Here is a 15,142-nt window from a genome sequence, read left to right as displayed (position 1 = left end):
GCCTTTGGATTTATAATTATGGACTAATGGTAAAGCCTCTATATGAATTGATAAAGAGTAATCAGTCAAAGTTAGTCTGGACTGGAGAAGCACGAAACGCCTTCAAACAACTTAAACGAGAATTGATGCAAGCTCCAGCTTTGGGATTACCGGATCTTTCGAAACCCTTCTGGTTGTTTTCTCATGAGAGACAAGGGATAGCTTTGGGAGTACTAGCACAAAGATTGGGTCCCTATAAACGAGCAGTAGCTTACTTCTCTAAACAATTAGATGAAGTAAGTAAAGGATGGCCCGGATGCCTTCGAGCTGTTGCAGCTGTTGTTATCAATATACAAGAAGCTCGGAAGTTTACAATGGGACAGAAAATGATAGTGTTAGTCTCCCATACGGTCTCAACAGTTTTGGAACAAAAAGGAAACCATTGGCTTTCACCACAGAGATTTTAAAATATCAAGCAATATTAGTAGAACAAGATGATGTGGAAATTGTGGTCACTAACGTCGTAAATCCAGCTTCTTTCCTTAGCGGAACTCTGGATGAACCTATAACTCATGATTGTATAGAAACAATGGAGACTGTGTATTCTAGTTGACCCGATCTTAAGGAGGAACCTTTAGAAGATGCTGATGAATCTTGGTATACTGATGGAAGCAGCTTTGTAAAACAAGGACAACGTAAGGCAGGATATGCTGTTACAACTGCTCAACAGGTAATCGAGTCCAAACCATTACTCCCTGGGACGTCCACCCAGAAAGCACAGGTAATTGCACTTACGTGAGCACTGGAACTGGCAGCAGGAAGGAAAATAAATATTTGGACAGATTCTAAATATGCATTCGGCATGATACATGCTCATGGAGCGATTTGGAAAGAACGTGGATTGCTGACTGCTCAGGGAAAACAAAAAAAAAAAACATGCTGAAGAAATTTTAAAATTGTTAGAGGCTGTAAAACAATCAGAAAAGGTAGCTATCATGCATTGTCAAGGACTCCAAAAGGGAAACGCTGATTTTGAAATTGGAAATCGATTGGCAGATCAGGAGGCTAAACAGGCAGCTGAAATAACTGAGGTGAAGGCATTGTCTTTAATACCAGACGGTAAAATCCAAACTATATACATGAACCAAAAAGCCAAATTATACAAAAGAAGACTTAAAATTAATTGAAGATTTGAAAAGTAAAATGAAACCAGATAGATGAGTATATTTAAAAGATAACAGTGTAATAATACCCTCTAATTTGATATGGCCCATAGTTTTTACAGAACACAATAAAACACATCGGGGAGCTGACACATTGCATAAGAGCATGAGTCAGACATTAGTGGGATGAAATTTATACACAACAATAAAACAAGTAACTTAACAATGTAGCATCTGTTTACGTAATAACCCCAATACCAGGAATAGAATAAAATTTGGAATAATTGGTAAAGGAAATTATCTGGGACAACAGTGGTAAATTGATTTTTTCAGAACTCCCTAGAAAAGGGGGGTTTTGTTATTTACTGGTTCTGACTGACATGTTTCCAGGATGGCCCGAAGCTTTTCCTTGTCGAACAAACAAAGCAAGAGAAGTGGTTAAAGTCTTGTTAAATGAAATAATACCATGCTTTGGGATTCCAGTAGCAATGTCTTCTGAGAGAGGTTCACATTTTTGTGTGCAAGTGGTACAACAGATAAGTAAGATTCTAAAGATAGATTGGCAACTGCATACTCCTTATAGACTGCAGGCAAGTGGACAGGTAGAAAAATGAACCATTTAATTAAACAACAAATAGCTAAAATCGGACAAGAGGCTAATTTGTCATGGCCTCAATCCCTCCCTTTAGCATTACTTAGAATTAGAGTTAAACCTAGAGTAAAGAAGAATTTGAGCCCCTTTGAAATTTTATATGGAAGGCCATATCAATTTATATTTAGTGGAGAGGATCTAATGCAGCTGGGATCAGAATATTTATATACTTATATAACTGAACTTCAAAAACAATTAAATAAAGTACATAAATTTGTGTTAGGGACCAGGGCTAGAGGGTTGGATCAACCAATCCACCCCTTTAAGCCTGCGGAATATATGTATAAAGACTTTTTCAGGACAACCCCTACAGGAAAAATGGAATGGACTGTATCAAGTGTTGCTGACAACTCACACTGCTATCAAGATTAGAGAACAAGCCGCTTGAATCCACTATTCCCGAGTGAAGAAGGCTCCAGGAGCTCCCTGAAAAGTAACACTAGGTGACAATGAACTGAAACTAAAGCTTAGTCGATCAAGATGAGGACATTATGGTCGGGAGTATTTGGTAATATAGTTGGTAGAAAATTTGTTCATAGAATTGTTTTGTTTTTATGGCTTGTAGTTGTAATTGTGATTCAAGAAGGTGCCTCTGTGATAATAGAGAATGGTGGGTGGCCTTGAACTAAAGCCGTAACAACAGAGGATAAGAACTTTAATGGAAAGTTATCAGTTATGGTCATCTGGCGAACAAATGGTAACTATTTATAAAAACCATCAGAATGGTGAAAATTAGGAGAAGAGTGGACACAAGATAATGTATCCTGAGCTCTTAGTTGTATGCAAGCACAGTTATGGTTGCAGGCAACGGCTGCCTTGATCATTAGGGAAGGAAGTGAAGGCATTTTTCTGGCTGAAGTCCAAAAGGCAGTCTGGGACAATGCCAATGATTTTGAGAAGTTCCAGTCCTCGTGGACCCTGGTAAATTGTACTTATGCCCATTATTAACATGGCTACTGCCTTCGTGCTTACTATACGGATGGAGAATGGGAAATGGCAGTCTGTAAATCTAGAATCATGTGTTACCGGGGAACAACGAGGATTTATTTGTGAAAGCAATACAATTGAGGCTCAGGATGTATGTTTTGACACGGAGCAAGGTATCTGTCACTTTGAAATTCATCCAAAGACTAGCCAAAAGAATGTGCTTGCATATGTTGGTCAAGGGTGTGTGTGTTTAAGAACTGCTTGTGATTTTGTAGAAGTAGATAAGGAGAACATAACTCTCCATAGCAAACATCATTCTAATTTCTGTATTTGTAACTTTGTTAGAATTGTTGGGTGTGATCTTCTATATTTGGCACCAGTGGTATCCCACCAGCTGATCAAGTCTAACAACACAATGTATCATAAGTTACTACCTACACCTATTGGGATGAACCTCACACTAGTGAAGCAACTAGTTAAACACCAAGACCTGAATAGAATTTTAAAAGGCATTCAGGAAAATGGAGAGAAGACTCTAATTACTGTCCATCATGATACAAAGGAAATAAGCAGAGTTTTGCAAAGAGTAAAACGAGACACAAGTCACAACTGGTGGGATACACTTTTTGGATGGTCGCCAACTGTAACTGGGATTTTGAACACATTGAGTCACCCAATTATTGTTTTATTGATATTAGTTGGTGTAAGTTTAATATTGTCTTTTGTATTACTTGTTTGGAATTGGAAATTGTTACAACGAATGTCCATGTTAGCCTCCTTGACAAATGTGCATGGCAAGGTATTGAGGGGTACATATCATAAAGACTGGGAAGAAAATTTTCGTATTAAGTAAAAGAATTTACTAGATTTTCCAGAAAAGGGGGGAATGATATTGTATAAACTCACTTTAGGATAGAATAAAACTTGTGGTTTGATATTGTATAAACTCACTTTAGGATAGAATAAAACTTGTGGTTAAAAGTTAGCAAGGACAAAGTAAACGACGTCTTGTTATCTGTTGACCTTCTGTTATGTTGAAGCATCTTGTTATTTGAAAACATCCCGGTATCTGTTAACCGTTAGTCAGGCTGAGACTTGAGATAACTTGAGTCAACTGTCTGTTATGTCTTGTTAACTGAGACTTCCTGTTATCTGCCGACCCTCAGTTAAACCGAAAGTCAACTCAGCATTTTTACAGCTTGGAAAACAACTGATTAAGCAAAGGTGAAAAGTGCATTACGAGGAAGACCTACGGCCTTCCTCCCAAAGACCACTGCCCACATCCTGAAGACCCCGGCCCACAATTCTTGGAAGGCTTTGCGCAAGCGCAAGGACTGATAAGCTAATTAGCATACGAAGCGAGAGTAGGCAGGGTAATGTAATGAATATGTATAGGCGCTAATAGAATATTCATTCTTTCACTGCATAAATATGAGATAGTTTGTCACTTCAAACATGCACGATAGGTGGAAAGATCCCCTGTGCATCCAGCGCTGCAATAAAGAATATACCACTCGTACCTGGAACAGCACTGATATCACTCCAGTGTTGTGTCTATTGCTGCATAGTGCTGGCACAGCTATGAGTGCAGAGCACAGCACTGTGTGGGCTGCTGCAGGGAAAGGTGACTCCAGCTCAGACAGACCCAACACAGCAGGGCTGTTCCACAGACACTTGGATGCCCAGTGAACAGCCAGGGCTCCTCAGGGGCAACAGCTACAGCCCAGCTTTGGACAACCCAGTTGCAACTGCAGAGCTGTGTCCTCTTTATGACAGATCAACTTTTTAGAATCGCAGACACGCAGAATGGCTGAGGTTGGAAGGGACCTCTGGGTGCTCAAGCAGGGACACCCAGAGCAGGGTGCCCAGGTCCATGTCCAGATGGTTTTTGAAGATCTCCAAGGAGGGAGACTCCACAGCCTTTCTGGGAAACCTGTGCTCTGCCACCCACACAGTACAGAAGTGCTTCCTGACATTCAGATGGAAACTCTTGTGAAGAAGACCCTTTGGCCCAAGATTTTTAATTCCCATTGACGTATACCTTTATCTCCCTTGGTGAACCTCTTGCCATCTTCCCCACGGGTATAGCCTTTGTGGCACTCACACCTGTAGCTGCCCATGGTGTTGATGCAGATCTGAGAACACATTGTCCCATTGCTTGTGGCATACTTCTCGATATCTGGAGAGGAGCAAGAGTTGAAAATGTCCTGAATTTGGAGGTTTCAGACCTCAAGTATAATAAAAGACTTCCTTTAAAGCTATCGGGAGATTTAGGGTTTAAATAAATGAGTAATTGCAGGAGTGCTTCTGCTTCAGGCTGGAGCTCTGTGCTGTTATTAACACACCTGGCATTTTATCGGTGAGCACCACATGACTGTTTCTTTGCATGAAATAGCTCACAAGCAAAGTCTGATACTGCAAACCTTGGCTCCCTGGCACAGCAAACTGTGCAGGGCATGGCTACTGAATCAGGGGATACTATCCACATGAGTAGCACAGGTAAATGGAATTAGACACTTGTCTTCCAAATCAAACCCCAAAGATTAATTTTCTTAATTAATCACGGTTGTAGTGCCTTGAGGGTTATGGTTAAAATCATGTCCCTCTTCTCAGGCCAAAACTCTAAATGCTGCTCAAAATCTGCAGGAGGAATTAATAAAGGGAAAATTATGCTGATGCTTCAAAGTGTTTAGGTGAATATGGCTTGTTTTAGGTACTACCTGCCAATAATTTCAAGGGGATTTAGATGTCTTAGTTCTGGGGACCAATCCTCAGCATAGTTAAAAATCATATTTAATATGTAATAGTAAAGATAAAGAGAAAGGCTTCCAATCTAAATTGACTCCTAAAAGACCTGAAGAAGAAGGATGCATCATTAACCAGAGATAAGTACTTCTACCCACCCAGGCAATATGGCTTCTCTCTGTTCCTGTGCCTCTCCTGATCATAGCAGTACCCAGGATAGCAAGTGCATAAGACCTGTCCAAAATTATCTGTGCACTGCTGTTCACAAGGAGCTTCAGCACAGACATACTCTGGAGAGAGAAAAACATGATTAGGAGAAATACCAGTGACAGCAGCTAGATGACATAAGCAGAGATTTATAGTAAAACTGCAATTGCTCATCACCACTTCATGGTAGCTGGACTATTTCTTAAAATTGGATTTTAAGCAAGGGGCACTTTCCCAGTGTAGTGGGTTTATGTGGCAAGGTTTTGGTAGCAGGGGGCCATAGGGGTGGTTTCTGTGAGAAAGATCTAGAAGCTGCCCCATGTTTGGGAAGGGCCCCATTGTTTTCCAGATCTGAGCCAATAAGCGATGTTGTTTTGCGCCTCTGTGAGAGCATATTTAAGACAGGGAAAAAAACGCTGCGCCACACAGCAGCTGGGAGAGTGAAGGGAGTGAGAAACGGCATCAAGGTCAGTGTAGAAGGAGGGGGAGAGGTGCTCCAGGCACCAGAGCAGAAGTCCCCTGCGGCCTGTGGTGAGGACCATGGTGAAGCAGGATGTCCCCCTGCAGCCCATGGAGTACCACGGTGGAGCAGGGTTCCACGCTGCAGCCCGTGGAGGAGACCACGGTGGAGCAGGTGGCCCTGCACCGATGGAGGCTGCCGCCTGTGGAAGACCCCTGCCGGAGCAGATTCCGGGCCGGACCTGTAGCCCGTGGAGAGGAGACCACGCAGGAGCAGGTGACCTGGCAGGAGCTGCTGCCCGTAGGGGAGCCAGGTTGGAGCAGTTTTCTCCTGAGGGATGGACCCCGTGGTACGGACCCATATCTGGAGCAGTTCTGGAAGAGCTGCTGCCTGTGGGAAGCCCACGCCGGATCAGTTCATCAAGGACTGTATCCCGTGGGTGGGACCCCACAGCACAGGGGACGAGAGTGACCAAGAAGGAGCGGCAGAGAAGAAGTGCTGTAGACTGACCATAACCCCCATTCCCCCGTTCCCCTGCGCTGCTCGGGGGGGAGGAGGTGGAAGAGGGTGGATGGGGGGGGAAGGTGCTTTTGGTTTCTTTCCTTTGTTTCTCACTTCTCTAGCTTGTTAGTAATGAGCAATAAATCTTACTATCTGTCTTCTTATGCTGAGTCTGTTTTGCCCGTTACAATAATTATTGCATGATTTTCTTGTCCTTATCTCAGTCCTTGAGCCCTTTTCACATATTTTCTCCCCATTCCTCTTTGAGGAGGGGGAGTGAGAGAGTGGCTGTGGTGGAGCTCGTGGTGCCCACTCGAGCGGAACCACGACACCCAGTTGGCAGAATTTAAGAGGTCTTCTCAGAAATATTGTTACCTAAAAGCTTTTTGCTGTTTTCTTCACAAATTTTAAAGTGCTGATATCAAAATTTCCTACACAAAATACTGTAAAGCACTGTGAGGCTAACTGCAAAATCCAGGCAGAAAGTATATCATGAGGAAAGTTAATTAAAATCACACAGTAATTGTCCAAACCCAGCTATAATCCTCCTAGCAAAGAACACTGTTATAAAACCATTATCACTCTTAATAACAACAACGTGAAGATATGATAAGTTGCTGGTCAGGCTTCTCAGTGAAATTCCAGAAGACTTTCTGAGGTCCTGCTTTGAAACCCCAAGGAGAGCTGTTTCTGTTTGTCTGTTTCTGATTTCACCATTATGCAGCAGCAGCAGAGCTGAAGGCCAGGAAATGGACACCAGAGCAAAACAGGGCCTGACCCTTATTCCTGTCCCGCCAGGGGCAGGATCTGGCTCCTGGTGCCAGGCTGGTGCAGCTCCCAGCCTGCATGCAAGGGCTTTGCAGCACCACGGGGAACATTTGCTGGGAGAAGAAAGTGGCTGGAGTAGCATCCAGCCTCTGAACCAACACAGGAAAGCCTGCTGAAGGTCAGGCTTTATGCAAAAGCCAGTGGCAGTTCCTGTGACCATTTCAGAAGAACGTCATCCCACTTGCAGTGATCCATGTTGTTTGTTGCTGTGGAGCATCACCCTCTGGTGACTAGGCACCGGGGGGCCACAGCAGAAGTATCCTGTCCCTGCTCCAGACCTAACACGTGAACCAAACCTACATGTTTCTACTGAGTTCCCAGCAATGCACTAAGTTTCCATATACACAATATAAAATAATTAAAACCCAAACTCATTACTGACTCATGCTAATGACTAGCAGACTTCTCTGGGTATGATGATTTTTCTGAACAATTACAATGAACTAAGTTTGGGGAAGCCAAGTTTCCAGAACTTAGTCAATTGCTTCCTTACTGTCTGATCCTCTCCACCCTTCCAGAAGAGAAAGGATGCCAAGGAGTATGAAATTTCCACTTAATTCCTATTGTCCACATTAGCCCTTGCAATATTTCTGATATAAAGTGATTTCCTTGATCAGTCAATATTTTCAACAATTCCATACCTGGGAGTTATTTGTTCTAGAATTACTTTAGTCACTATGTTCGCAGTAGCAGATACTGAAGGGAAGGTTCCAACCACCCTGACAAATGATCTACTGAGACTAACAAGTATTTAAATCTACCTACTCTAAGGAGTTCCATAAAATCTACCTGTACATTTTGGAAGCGTTGAATTCCTGGTTCTCGCCCCCCCCTTTGGGCTGACTGCGGATAATTTTCCTATTTACCTTTTGACATACTACACAACTCCTACATACTTTTTAAGCCAAAGTATATATATATATTCCTACACATACATATTGCCATAGCACAGCGTCACACATTGCTTGAATTCCCCAATGACCCTCTTGATGCAAAACAGTTAATATTTGTCTCATTAGCACTTTATTCAGCATTTCTCTCCCATCAGGGAGTATCTGTTTTCCTTTGGACTTCGTGACTCCTCATTCCTTAAAAACTTCTCTCTTAAAACTTTTTACTTCTTTTTAGTTTTGGGTAGGGGTAGCTCAACAGTTCCATGAATCCTCTCTAGATTAATTCTTCATTCTCCCTTACACACTAGATGCAATAAATACTTGACTTCTCTTTCTAAGAATTTTAATTTATTTTCCAATGCTTTCAAGCGCTATTTTCCCAGTAAGTCAAATAGCTTGTTAGTAGCTTCCTTCACAACTGTTTTCTCCTGTCCTGACAATAAAAGATCATCCACATATTGTAACAGTAACACCTCATTGGGAGGTTGGAATTACTCCAAAATTTGTTCTAGAACTTGCCCAAATAGATTGGTGGCCCTGTAAACCCCTGAGGTAAAATTGTCCATCTGTATTGCTGCTTCTGTCCCCATTTTGTGGGAATAGAAATGTTGTTTTTGCAGAGTTACATTGTTTAGAAGGAGGGAATGTGGTACTGAGATATGCTTACAGTGATAAGAAAGTTTAGCAGGCGACCTTGTAAAATGCAGACAACCAGACTCCTTAGGACAATTAGGTGAAAATCACGGTGTCAAGTCAAGTCAGATAAGTGAAGAAACATTACCACTTCAAGCAGTAAAAATGTCAAAAGAAATTTGAAATTTAACAGGCCGGCAACTGAAGACTATGCATTGTTTGTGAAGCATCAGATAGATTGTGAACCTGGATTACCCACTCAGTGGGGAAACAGGGGAGGGTCCTGCCATCAAAAGGTATATAAACTGTGTTTTGGAACTAGTAGAGGCGCTCTCTCCTGCTTGTGGGGCGCCCGCCATTGCAATCGCGAATAAATTACTACTTCACTGAGATCCTCGCCTGAGCCTAAGTTATTGGCTACGGAGTGTTTCTCACAATTTGGGGGCTCGTCCGGGATCCATTCACCTACTGGGGAGCCCCACCGCCGCAGCAGCAGGAAGGCATGCCCCGCTGATTTCAGCGGTCCTGTGCATCGACAGTGGCGGTTCTGCGGAAAGCTGACAGAGGGCCCGAGACTGGTTAAAGAGGCAGGATCCGTGAAGTAGTGGGGAAAGGAAGAAGGTAGGCACTCCGGGTTTTTAAGAATCGATCCGGTAACTCTGTGCACAGACCAAGGTAAGAAATATTAAGTATTGCCTTGGGGGTCGGGTATCTGGTGTATGGTAAGCCCTTGCACGGGGAAGTGCTGGCACTACACCAGGGGAATCTGGTGTACGGTAATCCTTGCACGGGGAAGTGCTTGGAAGTACACCAGGGAATCTGGTAAACTCAGGTGTGCGGTAACGCTGGCACGGGGAAGTGCTTGGCGGTACACCCCCATTTTTCAGTACATTGGTGTGTGGTACACTGCAGAAGGGAAATTTCTGTAGCACATACTGGCGAGGGTTAGGAAAAATGGGAAAATATGAGTTCCTCGCCCGGGTCCCCATTAGACCTGTTGAAATCAGGGGCCGATGATTACCCTAGAAAAAGGCTAGTCAATTTGTCCTCTGAAGCCAGGTCCAAACCGTTTTTTTTGTTGTTTTTTTTTTTTGTTGTTTTTTTTGGTTTTTTTTTTTTTTTTTTTTCTTTCTTCCCCATTACATTTCAGAGTTGGTCCAAAAATTCCACAGGGGTTTCTTTTAGACCTTGTTGGAAGCATATTCTCAATTCCCAATTCGTCCAGATTCTAGTATTTATTTAACCGTTCATAATTTTCAGGATGATTAGGGTCTTAGTGGGGATCGGTCAGGAAAATGCAATTGTCCACAGTTCCCTGAGCGATCCCATCGGCAATCTGAGCTCACACATGAACTCAGGTTGTTTTCAGAGTTAACTGCTTTTCTGTTTCTGTGACAACTCTCTGGGACCCATCATGATCCCTTTGCCCCAGAGGGCTAACACCCAAGATTTTAAGGTCTCAGCCCCAGGCCGAGGCAGAACTGTTAACATTCCTACATCCTCTTTCCCTGCTCATTCAACTTCAAACACCTTTAACACTTGCAATAACCCTTTTAACACTTCCTTTATCTTTTTCCAGCCTGTACTTTTCTAATGCCAGCATCAAAAGCGCAGTCAGGGACCAACTTAATTCCGTACCTTTTCCCTCCAAGATGCTGAAACAACATCAGTATACAACATTCCATCCTATTTTCCTTCTCAAAAACAACATTGACTGTAGCAAAGTATTATAGTTTAAAGCTCCATTAAAAGGCCACTTTTTTCAACATTCCAGCTTATAAAGCAGCCACCATTGATTACAATATTTTGTCAGAGTTTTCTTATTTTCACTTCCACCCGGAGCCACCCCTATATCCTTCCAATAACTCAAAATACAGCCCAACGTACTTTTCTTAGGAATTTCACTGCTTACTCGTCCCCCCATTTTCCAGTTCACACTTTCAGAATACATGTATCACTTACAAAACTGTGGGCACACAGGTATCTTTCAATAGCGATGTCACAAAACTACTATTATTACCAGGAGATATTGCCAAAATCACAATAACAATAATCAGAGTCAAATTCCACATGCGATAGGTCAGAAAACCAAAATATGTAACACTGTAACGATATCTTTCTTATAACAACGCCATGAAACTACTATTATCACCAAGAAAATAGCCAAAATCGCAGTAACAATAACCAGAGTTAAATATCACACTCCATGAGTCAGAAAACCAAAGTAGGCAACACAATTCCAAATGGACCTTAAAGCGAGCTCTTTCCTTAAGGTCCCCAAATATACTTATGGTGCTAACCACAAAGTATATACCAAACACTGCCTCGCAGAAGATCACCTTCCGACTTACAGACAGTTCCAGACACAGATGGACCTCAAGGTCCCCAAATATACTTGTGGTACTAACCACAAAGTATATACCAAATACTGTCCTGCAGAAGATCACCTTCCGACTTACTGGACAGTCCCAGATGACCGGTCTACCAGAAAACCAAACCAGAATAAAGAATATACTCACTTACAATGATGGGGTCCTTGTCTGCCTCCGCAGTGATCCGGTGAGTCGAGGAGTCCCTCCGGGAAATCCCGGGGGTACCCTAGGGAGTCCTGTCCCCAGCGGGTCCTGCGGACCGGCAGAGAGGTTGTCCCATCTGGGTCGCCAAATTGATTTAAAGATCAAAGCCAAAATTTCTTTAAGTGGTATATTCTTTATTGCAGCGCTGGATGCACGGGGGATCCTTCCGCCTATCGTGCATGTTCGAAGTGACAAAATATCTCATATTTATACAGCGAAACAATGAATATTCAATTAGCACGCATACATATTCATTACCTAACCCCGCCTACCCTCGCTTCGTATGCTAATTAGCTTATCAGTCCTTGCGCTTGCGCAAAGCCTTCCAAGAATTGTGGGCCGGGGTCTCCAGGATGTGGGCAGTGGTCTTTGGGAGGAAGGCCGTAGGTCTTCCTCGTAATGCACTTTTCACCTTTGCTTAATCAGTTGTTTTCCAAGCTGTAAAAATGCTGAGTTGGCTTTCAGTTTAACTGAGGGTCGGCAGATAACAGGAAGTCTCAGTTAACAAGACAAGACAATTGACTCAAGTTATCTCAAGTCTCAGCCTGACTAAGGGTTAACAGATACTGGGATGTTTTCAAATAACAAGATGCTTAAACATAACAAAAGGTCTACAGATAACAAGATGTCGTTTACTTTGTCCTTGCTAACTTTTAACCACAAGTTTTATTCTATCCTAAAGTGAGTTTATACTATATCACTGTCCAGCTGGGTTTGAGTTTGTAGACAAGAGAAACTGTGGAGATTTTGATGAATGTCAAAACCCTGGTATCTGTAGTCAAATCTGTATCAACCTGAAAGGTGGCTACAAATGTGAACGTAGCCGTGGCTATCAGATGAATCCTGCTACAGGAACCTGGAAAGGGCCATACCGGTACAAAAACACAAATAACACCTGTGATTACAATGACGCTGCTAAGCAGGGTTTAGGGGTTTATAGCACAGAGACGAGGGGTAACAACTACAGTGTTTGGAACAATTGTACAGCTTTGGCCTTACCTCCTGATGTGCTTCTGATTTGTGGGGATGGGCCTGGCAAGGTATCCCTGCAAATGCTATCAGATGTCCATGTTACTTAGATAAACTCATTGTATTTGCTCCTAGCTTGTTACAGTTGCGTGAGATCACCAGACATAAATGGGCATTGCTTGCATCGGATTGCAATGATGTGGGAATAGAAATGCTGTTTTTGCAGAGTTACATTGTTTAGAAGGAGGGAATGTGGTACTGAGATATGCTTACAGTGATAAGAAAGTTTAGCAGGCGACCTTGTAAAATGCAGACAACCAGTCTCCTTAGGACAATTAGGTGAAAATCACGGTGTCAAGTCAAGTCAGATAAGTGAAGAAACATTACCACTTCAAGCAGAAAAGAAATTCAAAAGAAATTTGAAATTTAACAGGCCGGCAACTGAAGACTATGCATTGTTTGTGAAGCATCAGATAGATTGTGAACCTGGATTACCCACTCAGTGGGGAAACAGGGGAGGGTCCTGCCATCAAAAGGTATATAAACTGTGTTTTGGAACTAGTAGAGGCGCTCTCTCCTGCTTGTGGGGCGCCCGCCATTGCAATCGCGAATAAATTACTACTTCACTGAGATCCTCGCCTGAGCCTAAGTTATTGGCTACGGAGTGTTTCTCACAATTTGGGGGCTCGTCCGGGATCCAGTCACCTACTGGGGAGCCCCACCGCTGCAGCAGCAGGAAGGCATGCCCCGCTGATTTCAGCGGTCCTGTGCATCGACAGTGGCGGTTCTGCGGAAAGCTGACAGAGGGCCCGAGACTGGTTAAAGAGGCAGGATCCGTGAAGTAGTGGGGAAAGGAAGAAGGTAGGCACTCCGGGTTTTTAAGAATCGATCCGGTAACTCTGTGCACAGACCAAGGTAAGAAATATTAAGTATTGCCTTGGGGGTCGGGTATCTGGTGTATGGTAAGCCCTTGCACGGGGAAGTGCTGGCACTACACCAGGGGAATCTGGTGTACGGTAATCCTTGCACGGGGAAGTGCTTGGAAGTACACCAGGGAATCTGGTAAACTCAGGTGTGCGGTAACGCTGGCACGGGGAAGTGCTTGGCGGTACACCCCCATTTTTCAGTACATTGGTGTGTGGTACACTGCAGAAGGGAAATTTCTGTAGCACATACTGGCGAGGGTTAGGAAAAATGGGAAAATATGAGTTCCAGGGGACAGGGAGATATCCCTGGGGGAGTGCCTACTAATAGTTCTTCCTGAAGAATTATAAGAAATTGGAAACATAATCCCAAAATTAGAGGGGTTGTAAAAGTGTAAAAGAAAAATATTTTTTTTTTAAAAAAAAAGGTTAAATATTGTGTATCAGTCTGGACAAAAGAACCAATTAAGGAAACAGCAGTATTTTGGCCAAAATACGGGTCTGGTGAAAATTCAGGCTTTAAATTTATGTGTAAACAAGAAGATTCCTTTTTCAGAGAAGGAGCCAAGTTATGCTACCTATAATCCTAATATTGTACCCGTGGCAGCAGCAGTCACTCCAGGAAGGGAGACAGGGACTGTAATTAACACTGTCCCTAAAAAAGTATTGTACCCTAGGCTCTGATTAAGGAGGTATTGGGGAGGCATTGGGGAGGCAAGGACAATCCCCAGACATGGACTGTATATCTCGAAACAAGACACTGGAACTCATGATAAGGAAGCGGCAGACGGACAGAGAAACAAATGTAAGGACTATAAATCTCAAAATTGGACATTGGAATTCATTATAAAGATACAACAAACGGAAGAATTGGCAACAACCAGCTCTCGCAATTAAGAAACGTGCCAATTCAGCAGATTCCTGACCAAAGGTGAAAAGTACACTGTGAGGAAGACTCGGGGTCTTCCTCCCAAAGACCCCTGCCCACGTCCCAAAGACCCCTGCCCACAATTCTTGGGAGGCTCTACGCAGGCGCAAGGTGCCAAAAGGCTAATTAGCATGAGAAGCGAGGGAAGGCGGGGATAGGTAATGCATATGTATAGGCGCTTGTAGAATATTGATAGATTGATTGTATAAATTCAAGACTGCTTTCTGCTTTGGGTATGCACGATAGGTGGAGAGATCCCCCGTGCATCCAGCGCTGCAATAAAGAATATACCACTTAAAGGAATTTCGGCTTCGATCTTTGAATCAATCTGGCGACCCAGATGGGACTACCTCTCTGCCGGTCCGCAGGACCCGCTGGGGACAGGACTCCCTAGGGTACCCCCGGGATTTCCCGGAGGGACTCCTCGACTCACCGGATCACTGCGGAGGCAGACAAGGACCCCATCATTGTAAGTGAGTATATTCTTTATTCTGGTTTGGTTTTCTGGTAGACCGGTCATCTGGGACTGTCCAGTAAGTCGGAAGGTGACTTCTGCAGGACAGTGTTTGGTATATACTTTGTGGTTAGTACCACAAGTATATTTGGGGACCTTGGGGTCCATCTGTATCTGGAACTGTCTGTAAGTCAGAAGGTGATCTTCTGCGAGGCAGTGTTTGGTATATACTTTGTGGTAAGCACCATAAGTATATTTGGGGACCTTAAGGAAAGAGCTCGCTTTAAGGTCCATCTGGAATTGT

The 15,142-nt window shown here is 43.3% G+C and overlaps 1 long non-coding RNA gene across 1 annotated transcript; it reads right to left on the bottom strand.

Annotated features, from left to right (window-relative positions):
* Positions 1-630: 630 nt before the first annotated feature.
* Positions 631-12,266, bottom strand: LOC140000588 (uncharacterized). Its single transcript, XR_011805636.1, has 3 exons — positions 11,508-12,266; positions 5,625-5,756; positions 631-4,900 (listed from the first exon to the last, which is right to left on the bottom strand). It is a non-coding gene; the product is annotated as an uncharacterized lncRNA (long non-coding RNA).
* Between the last annotated feature and the right edge of the window lie 2,876 nt (positions 12,267-15,142).

Source organism: Anas platyrhynchos, chromosome W (genome assembly GCF_047663525.1).
Source record: "Anas platyrhynchos isolate ZD024472 breed Pekin duck chromosome W, IASCAAS_PekinDuck_T2T, whole genome shotgun sequence".
Classification (NCBI taxonomy): Eukaryota; Metazoa; Chordata; class Aves; order Anseriformes; family Anatidae; genus Anas; species Anas platyrhynchos.
Note: the sequence above shows the minus strand (reverse complement) of the source record. Positions and strands in the feature narration are given on the sequence as shown.